This window comes from Miscanthus floridulus, unplaced genomic scaffold, assembly GCF_019320115.1.
Source record: "Miscanthus floridulus cultivar M001 unplaced genomic scaffold, ASM1932011v1 fs_708_2_3, whole genome shotgun sequence".
Classification (NCBI taxonomy): domain Eukaryota; kingdom Viridiplantae; phylum Streptophyta; class Magnoliopsida; order Poales; family Poaceae; genus Miscanthus; species Miscanthus floridulus.
The window spans coordinates 27,772-37,481 of record NW_027097142.1 but is presented as its reverse complement, the minus strand read 5'-3'; the positions used below and the strand labels follow the sequence as shown (position 1 = coordinate 37,481).

General features: G+C 45.1%; 1 pseudogene; it reads right to left on the bottom strand.

Moving 5' to 3' along the window:
• Window positions 1–3,692: 3,692 nt before the first annotated feature.
• On the bottom strand, window positions 3,693–7,115 carry LOC136532777 (putative multidrug resistance protein; annotated as a pseudogene).
• Window positions 7,116–9,710: the final 2,595 nt, after the last annotated feature.

Sequence of the window (9,710 nt, the reverse complement as noted above, 5' to 3'; positions counted from 1 at the left end):
TCCGGTCGACTCCAGTAAGGGTCCTGACTTGGGAAAGAGTGACCGGACGCGTCCGGTCAGTGCTGACCGGACCCTGAGGGTTCAGCGTCTAGTCGAGTCCAGTAAGGTTCTAGTAAGGGTTTTATGCAACCGGACGTGTCCGGTCAGTGCTAACCAAACCCTGCCAGCGTCCGGTCGACTCTTTACTACTGGTTCACGGGTTGAACTAACCGGAGCATCCGGTCATCACGACCGGAGCGTCCGGTCATCCCACAGAAGCTCATAACGGTTCGTTTTTCAGGCTACCTTATAAATAGAGGCTCCACTCGTGAGTGGAGTAACTTTTGCTCATTTCAATAGCTGAGAAACACGTTTGTGAGTGCCAAGAAGAGCAAGGTCCTAGTGAGGTGTTTGTGATTTGAGAATCCAAGAGAGTAGCCTCACTAGCAAATCAAGAGTAGCAACGTGTGCATCCATCTTCTCATTAGGCTTCGCGTGGTCAAGTGAGAGTTCGTGCTTGTTACTCTTGGTGATCGCCATCACCTAGACGGCTTGGTGGTGATCAGGAGTTTGGTGTTCACCCAGCGGAGCTTGTGGGTGACCCAACTCAAGTTGTGAGCGGCTTTGGGTGATTCGCCGCGACGGAGTGTCGAAGAATCAACCCATAGAGAGCACTTGATCCTTGCGCGGATCAAGGGGGAGCTACACCCTTATGCGGGTGCTCCAACGAGGACTAGTGGGGAGTGGCGACTCTCCGATACCTCGGCAAAACATCGCCGCATTCCTTTCTCTCTCTATTTACTTTGATCACTTACTTTGAGTATTTAATTTGAGCAATTCAATACTTGTTTTACATCCATAGAATTGCTTGCTAGAGTAAGTTTGGAACATAGGTTGCGAGGTTGTTGTGCATTAGTTTGATATAAACACTTTTCTAGGCACAAGGGGTTAATTGGGCTATCCGTAGGATTTGATTATTGCAAGAGAATTTAGAATTAGCCCAATTCACCCCCCTCTTGGGCATCTTGATCCTTTCACCTTGTAATACTCCCCTTACTCTATGGTCTATGACCCCACCACCTTCATGGAGTGTAAATTGATAGTAGTTGCCTAGTTAATAGCTTATGGTGCCACGACGAAATCGAGGGCTCCCTGTTTGATAGCTGCCACATGGTGACGCTGCCCGGCATGCACTGGTATCGAGGTTGTTAACCAAGTACCTTTACCAAGTACACCGCCATACCGTTTTGCTACAAATAATTTTCTTGGAAATGTTTAGGTGTTCAAACGAGAAATCCACAACGGGTTGATGAGATAGTGTTCTTGCAAGATAAGCAAGAGGAGGTGGTTTTGGGGGAAGAAAGTGTGACATGGTCTTAGTCTACATGAAAGACGGATGTGGTCGAGTAAAGGAAAGAAAAAGAAGAGTAGTAAGGGAAGTTAGCCTTGGATAGTCGGGAGTAAAATTGTAAAAGCCTAAGTGGATGTCATGTCCGAAGCCCTGTGTTTAGTTGACCGCGCTATGCATGCTGGGTCATTTCGTTGTGTGCCTTGCGAACACTATCTGTATTGGGTCCTTAGCTCCCCATTCTCACATGGCCGTGGCATCATGCCACACTGGCCATCTTTGTGCACTGTGCGTTTCTCCTTTTCCCAACATTCGGTCGGCTCTCGACTCTCATACCTCATCCCTGTACCAAACCCCCCTTCCCCTTTCTATTTTCTCTTGGAAACATGGTCACCCGCATGCCTGCCTCATCGAGCGAACCCCCTCTCCTCTCCTCTCTTCTCCCTTATCTTCTGCCTGCTCGCGCAGGAAGCACACCATGTCCAACCTTATCTCCACAGCATGACCCATCTATGTACCCTATCCATGTCACCTCCAATTCTAGTGTGTTGTGCTCCACCTCCGTTCGCCACTATAAGATCCCCTTGGTCCTTGCTCTTCTTCTTCTTCTTCCCATTCCCTCGCATTCGGGGCAGAGTTATGAAATCTAGTTGCCATTGTAAAGCTTGGTTCGTCAGTCTAGGGGATGGTGTAATCTGAGAAGAAGAAAGGATCTAGTTTCTAAAGAAGTTCAAGTTCCCTTGGTTAGTTTGGTCTTAGGGTTCACAATGTTTGAGTTCTGGGAGTCCTGTTTCTAGATCTGTTGGTGCTGTGCTATGTTTTGGATAATCATTATCTTGTTGTTTCTCCATTATCCTTATCTATCTCGACTTTTGGACTAAGTCTTGGTTGTACCAGGTTGCTCTTGACCATGTATCCCTAGATCCCCATGTGGTTTAGTATTCAAAGTCGTGTAATCTTCGTGTAATCCCTGATCTACGTAATGTAATCGCGTGTTCCCTCTTCTGGATCTTGTTTCGAATCTTGGGATGAGATTCTTTTTAAAGGGGGTTGGTTGTCACACCTCTGGTGTTACGAGCTTACTTAGCACCATGATTTAGGCCAAAGTAAAAAATTTTGTAAATGAGTTCTTCGAAGTTAAAATTTTAAAAACTAGCTTTTCACGTCAACGGTAAAAATCAGAAATTATATTTTAAAGCGTTGTTTGTGGCGATTTGTTTTGGCGTAAAAGAATTATATAACGCTTTAATATTTTGTTCCATGGCTTGGTACGAGTATGATCTATTGCATCTGATATTTTTTTATGTGAGCGGCAGTCGCACCGAACATTCAAGTAGCAGCAGGTCCTTTTTCTTTTCCCCGTTCTATCTTGCATGCCTGCTTTTTAATGCCTCTTGCCTTGTCTCTTTGCCTGCCATGCGTGGTCTCGTCCTTGCCTACCTTTGTTGTCCTATCGAACTAGTGACCTTGGCGTGCCACCCTCGCTGGCACTGCCCTGCGCATGCCTTGGCCGGCTACCCTCATGTGCCTTAAGCTAAGGCTGAGCTGCTGTTTGCCTTTGCTTGTCCTTGATGCCTGTCGCTACTGTCTGTCTCTGTGCTGAGGTCAAGCTGTTGCTGCTGTCATGTACTCTTCCTTTCTTTTTCTGCTGCTGAGGAGCCTAGCTTAGCTTGCCCTCCCCGCTCACTCCCTCGGTCTCTCTGCTTGACTCTACGTCGGGCCGCTTCCATCACCGGCCACTGCCTACGAAGGCATGCCCGTGCCCACAGCGTGTGTCGCACCTCAGGTGGGCTGCGCAGGCGTCCGAACGCGCCGTCTGTCATGACATCCAGGCGTTAGCTAGACCCTAGTCCGAATCCCAACTGCAGCGGCAAAGAAGACGAGAGAATGGTGAATGGCACGTCTCTCTGACTCACATGTCGTTGAGCCTAATTTGCTATTGTTGTCCCATTTTGTTTCACAATTTTTTTAGATAATGGAAGAATCGGCTTCATCCCCCACAAGTGAGGAATCATACCAAAATTACATCTTCACAGTAACCACATAACTTATAACTTCTCTAATAACAGAAAAGTTACATCTTCAGCCCACTTTCATAAATGAGTAATTGCACGGCCGGTCCTTAAAAGTATTAGGCTGATTTGTCCGGGTCCCCAAACTATGAAATCGCACTCTTGGCTCCTCAATCTACTTAATTCGGTCCATGTAGGTCCTAAACAGCCTAGGCGGTGTCAAGCAGTCGATGTGGTTGTCCACGTACGCAGGAGAGGCACGTGAGGCACACGTGACCTTGGTAGCTAAGCTTAGCGAACCAAACGACTGCATGCATACGACAGTTGCAAAAGTGATGTGGTAAATAGCTTGCCTGCGTGTCACAGCCCTGCGACAACTAGGAGATGAAGTTGTGGGTGTTGGCTGCCTTCGCCGCCGCGACGACCTCCTCCTCCATGGCGTCCTCCTTGCCGAACAGGATGTTCTCCCGGATCGACGTTGCGAACAGCGCCAGCTCCTGGCTAACAAGCCCCATCTGCGCACACAGCCACTTAGCCACAGCCGCCGGATGTCCACGCCGTCCAGGGTCACCTCCCTGGGCGTCGGGTCATAAAACCGCTCCAGCAGCGCGATCACGTTGACTTCCTAGACCCACTGCTGCCCACCAGCGCCACCGTGTGCCCTACCGGCATGCGCAGGTTGAAGCTCACGAAGATCGGGGTCTCTGGGCGCGACGGGTAGCAGAACTCCATGTTCTTGAATTCCACCTCCCCGGCGACGTTGGCCAGCTCATCGCCAGCGCTGCTCTCCGAGTCTATCTAGGGCACCTGCTGGATCACCTCCTAGACCCTCTCAGTCGCCGAGCTCGCCTCGGAGAGAAGTACTTGACGTTCGACAGCCTAGACCCTAGAGCTCTACATGGTTCGTTAATTGGCACACCGCCATCACATCATCATCTAGGACTAGAGTAACATGCAGCAGAGCAGACTGATGATAAAATCATGGTCACGTACAGGCCACCGATGACAATGGCAGCGGAGACGGCGAAGAAGTTGCCGCCCTGGTATCCATGGTACATGACAAGGCGGCTACCATACCAGACGCTGAAGTGAAAATTCTGCATTTTAGTCCTTTTAAAAACATATTTTATAGGTAGAACCCTCCGTGAAACTTTTTCAAAAAAATAGACCAAAGCTCGGCGTGCAATGATACTACTCCAGATATGTGGCTCGACGTGCTACGATTGAACGCTAACTTGCCACGTAAGCGCCAACGGGTCGATCCGGCCCGAAGCTCGGCTTTTAAATCATTTAACGCCGAGGTTAGGCACGTCGGCGTTTAATGAGTTCACGCCAAGGTATGGTGTTGTTACAGTACAAGCTAATAGCCCAAGTGTATGATGTATTTGTCCATTCAATATCTTTTGAGGATCCATAAAAAATAAATATAAGTCCCCTTGACATGAGATCATTTTCAATATAACCATAAGGTTACCCTCCACGGGACAAAAATACATGGATTGATAAATTGTTTGCCAATATTTATACAAATATTTTTTTGTGAATGCCAGTGTTAATTGGGAGCGCACCCACGCTTGTATAATAGTTGGACTTGGCAAGTCATTTTTTTGGTGGTGCGAAATAGAAGCAAGTAAAATAAAAGAATACACACATGGAAGTGTCATGTATCTGGGCTAGCCTTGATGTTGTGTTGTGCCTTGGCTGGTGAGATAAATATATTTCCAAAATGCAGTGATGAGCTCGGATGTTGAAAGCTAGGAGTAGTAAGGTGCAGCATAGCACATGAACAGTCAAATGCAGGAAATGAAATTAACCAATAAGATGTTCATATTAAAACATTCGCCCTGTGAAGCCAAGGGTGATTAGTTGCACTTAAACATCCAAATGCAAAGAGTTATTATTTTAGCAAAGTAACAAAAGTGCCCAAGGTTTTTGTACAAAAAAATTAGAACTAATGAGTTTTCTTAAATTTAGAACTAAGTTTTCTTCTGCTCGGTTATTATTTTGCTCCGAACAACCCTTGCCATGGACGCCTTGCTTCTAGTTCCCCTGTTGATACAATTCTAAATAGTTAGTATGAAGAGCAATTGAGATGTGAAAAGCTTAGTTAAACACGAAGTAATAAAATTAAGTGCCCCGTTGCAAGTACAGGGTGCAACCAAGCCTAAATTGCTATCATGTTCCATTCTTTGTTTCAAAATATGGAAAAGAAAATCCGATCGAAGTCGCATCAGGCACAATGAATCAGGTGAACTACAGATGAATTCATTCTTCATGTAAGCAGATCTTTACCCATAAGTGCTGTATAGAGAACATCCCGAGGGCAATATTGTTCCTAGTAGTAATAAAGTTTGCAAGCTCTGTCAGCATATTGTTTTAGCCAAATTGGAAGCAATTTCGGACCAGCAACTACAACTACCTGAAAGGCTGAAACATAATAACTTTGATCATGCCCAAGGAAGCAGCCGCAACTAAGGTTAATGTTCACAAGAGTAACATGACTATATCAAAACAAAGAAAGACGCCAACCTGACTTTTCCGTTCCTATTAATAATTATGTATGTATAGCCCTTTGATTTGATTCACTGCAACCAAGTTAAACATGACCGAACCAATGCTCGCAACTTACAGATTACTAATCACAATAGACTTAGGTGCACTATATGATCTTAATCAACTGTTAGCAACCATACGGTCAAAAAGCAAACCAAATTTAGAAAAGGATACAAGGATACCCCGTAGACAAAAGTACCATAACCAAACCTGTTTGATTCTCTAGAAATCTTGGCAAACATTCTATCAAAAATCCATGTATTTTTGTCACGTAGAGGATAACCTTATGGTTCTAATAGAATTGATCTCATGTCAAGGGGATTTATATTTATTTTTTATGGATCCTCAAAAGACATTGAATGGACAAATACATCATGCACTTGGGCTATTAGCTTGTACTGTAGCAACACCATACCTTGGCGTGAACTCATTAAACGCCGACGTGCCTAACCTCGGCGTTAAATGATTAAACGCCGAGCTTCGGGCCGGATCGACACGTTGGCGCTTACGTGGCAAGTTTAGCGTTCAATCGTAGCACGTCGAGCCACATAACTGGGCGTAGTATCATTGCACTCCGAGCTTTGGTCTATTTTTGAAAAAGTTTCGCGGAGAGTCTACCTATAAAATATGTTTTTAAAAAGGACTAAAATGCAGAATTTTCACGACGCTGAACGCCCAGATGGTGAAGGTGATGCGTTGCTGCCGATGGCGACGCCCTTGGTGAGTCCCTGCTTGATCCCGAGCCTCGTCGACTCCTCGAGTGCAGCGGAGAACTGCGCCATGGTGGCGCGCTCGGCTACTAACGAGTAGACGGTGCGCACGGACGAGACGGCCTGCTCGGCGATGGCACCGGGGCAGGTGTACTGCTCCCTGATCCGGCGTGCAAGGCCGATGAGGATGCGGCCATACATGAACCCGGGGATGATGAGCAGCAGCATGGACGGCAGCGCCACTAGCGTGAGGTGCCACAGCAGCGCGAACCCGACGACGTAGCTGCCTAGGAACATGGAGCAGTTCATCACGAAGTTGGGCACCTTCTCGCTCAGCACGTCCTGCACCACGAGGCTGTCGTTGGAGACGCTGGTGATCACCTCCGACATGGACCCCACCTTGAGGTCGAAGTACTCCACGTCCTGTTGGAGCACCGCCCGCAGGTACTGCTCCCGCATCCACGACGCCTGCCGCTCCGCCGTGCGCGCCTAGCAGTACCCCTCTACGTGCATATATGCCAACGACGGCACAACGATTATCAGCTAGCACGTACGGTGCGCGTGCAAGCAAGCAAACCGCCAGCGGCGGCATTGGCACCCATCCATGTGTGTGCAACTACGTGGCTATCCAGTAGCTGCCCGAGGGTCACGTGTGCCTCACGTGCCTCACCTACGTACATGGAAAGCCACGTCGACTGCTTGACACCGCCTGGGCTGTTTAGAACCTACATAGACCGAATTAAGTAGATTGAGGAGCCAAGAGTGTGATTTCAAAGTTTGGGGACCCAGACGAAATCAGTCCAATACTTTAAGGACCGGCCGTGCAATTTACTCTTCATAAATTAAGCATTAGGTCTATTATTACAAGCACCCAAAGTATATGAAAAACTAGCACCCAACATTACTGGCCTACCCGAAAAATAAATGACCATCCATGAATACGAAGAACTAGATAGCTCTAGATTCCAGGATTTGGCATGCATACACCAAAACTCCGTTGTTATCTCTATATGCTCCAACAGAGACAACAACACAACAAGCTAAATCAATGTGTTTCTCTGAATAACACAAGCAAAATAAAATTTGGATGGCAGTTATAAAAACTATCTCCTTCCATATGGGGCAAATTTTTCGACAAAGAGAAACAACTCATATCAATAAAACAACAACTCCTTTTTGTTTCTTTTCTTATTTTTATGAAATTTCAGTAAAAATAGATGGTTAATGTTCTTTGGTGAAGGAATACCAAAAAAGGCAAAAACTACGTTAACAACACACCAAGCTAAGCCTTTATACTTGTAAAAGATACATTAATTGGGTTCATACTTAGGATGACCGCTATAGTAGGTTACGTCTTAAAATATTAGATAGATTTAAGTGTTGTAATTTCAGAAAGCGGTCGCCCTAATTTGATTTCTGCTAGATAGCTTGAACTTTCCTAGGTGTAGGAATTGTTCTTTAACCCCTATATATAAGGCTCATCCAAAAGTGTGAGCCCCGCTCTTTAGTTCACTTGAGTCAAGGTTTTTGAACTCCTGCCAAACACCATCCTCATTGCATAGCTTAAATAGCCACATACTCAAAGGCACTTATTCTGAATATCGATGTTTTGTACTCATAGGCCACCTTGATCTTTCAGGTTGGCGCAAGATTTTCTATTTTACTAAATGGTATTTCTTCTATGCCGGTCATTTTGCAAACAAAAAAGAGATTTGTAATACTCTATATTTTACTAAATAGTATTTCTTCTATGCCATCGCCATGATGATCGTCAACATATACACCACTATAAATAGTACTGGTGAGAGTGAGTCACCTTGTGGAAGTCTACGTCCTTTTTTACCGGAAGTAAACTCCCAATTGGTCGTTATTCTTTATTCCTACATTCCCACTTGAACAAAAGATTGAATCCACCTGCACCAAGTAGGGTCAAATCTTTCATTCTAAGTGTTTGTTGTATGAAATCCCATCTGCTTTGTCATATGTTTTTATCAAAGTCAATCTTAAAAACACTCCATTTTTTTGTATCTAGTTTATGCAAGGTTTCTTCGTAGAATAACAACCCTGCTCCATGACATTCCTACCAGGTAAAAAAAAGCTCTCTATTAAGCTTTAATTATTCATTGGGTTGTTTTGAAAATATTTTAATGTTAACTCAGTGCTAAAGGTGATGGTCATTCCATGGAAGACTTATTGGAGTTAACCACTTGAAAAGGTTTGAGAAAAAGAGCTTTGTGGACATTTTACATGTTGATGATCATCATGGCCATGGCATAGAAGAAATACTATTTAGTAAAATATAGAGTATTACAAATCTCTTTTTTTTTGCAAAATGATCGGCATAGAAGAAATACCATTTAGTAAAATAGAAAATCTTGCGCCAACCTGAAAGATCAAGGTGGCCTATGAGTACAAAACATCGATATTCAGAATAAGTGCCTTTGAGTATGTGGCTATTTAAGCTATGCAATGAGGATGGTGTTTGGCAGGTGTTCAAAAACCTTGACTCAAGTGATGTAACACCTTTGGTGTTACGAACTTGCTTAGCACCGCGATTTAGACCTAAGTAAAAATTTTCGTAAATGACTTCATTGAAGTTAAAATTTTAAAAACCAGCTTTTCGCGTCAACGGTAAAAATCAGAAATTATTTTATAAAGCGTTGTTTGTGGCGATTTGTTTTGGCGCAAAAGAATTACATAATGCTTTAATATTTTGTTCCATAGCTTGGTACGAGTATGAGTTATCGCGATATTTTTTTATTTGAGCGGCAGTCGCACCGAACATTCAAGCAGTAGCAGATCCTTTTTCTTTTCCCCATTCTATCTCGCGCGCCTGCTTTTTAATGCATCTTGTCTTGTCTCTTTGCCTGCCTTGAGCGGTCTCATCCTTGCCTGCCTCCGTTGTCCCATCGAACTAGTGACCTTGGCATGCCGCCCTCGCTGGCACTGCCCTGCGCACGCCTTGGCTGGCTACCCTCGTGTGCCTTAAGCTGAGGCTGAGCTGCTGTCTGCCTCTGCTTGTCCTTGCTGCCCACCGCTGTTGTCTATCTTTGTGTTGAGGTTAAGCTACTGCTGCTATCGTGTACTCTTCCATTCTTTTCTATAGCC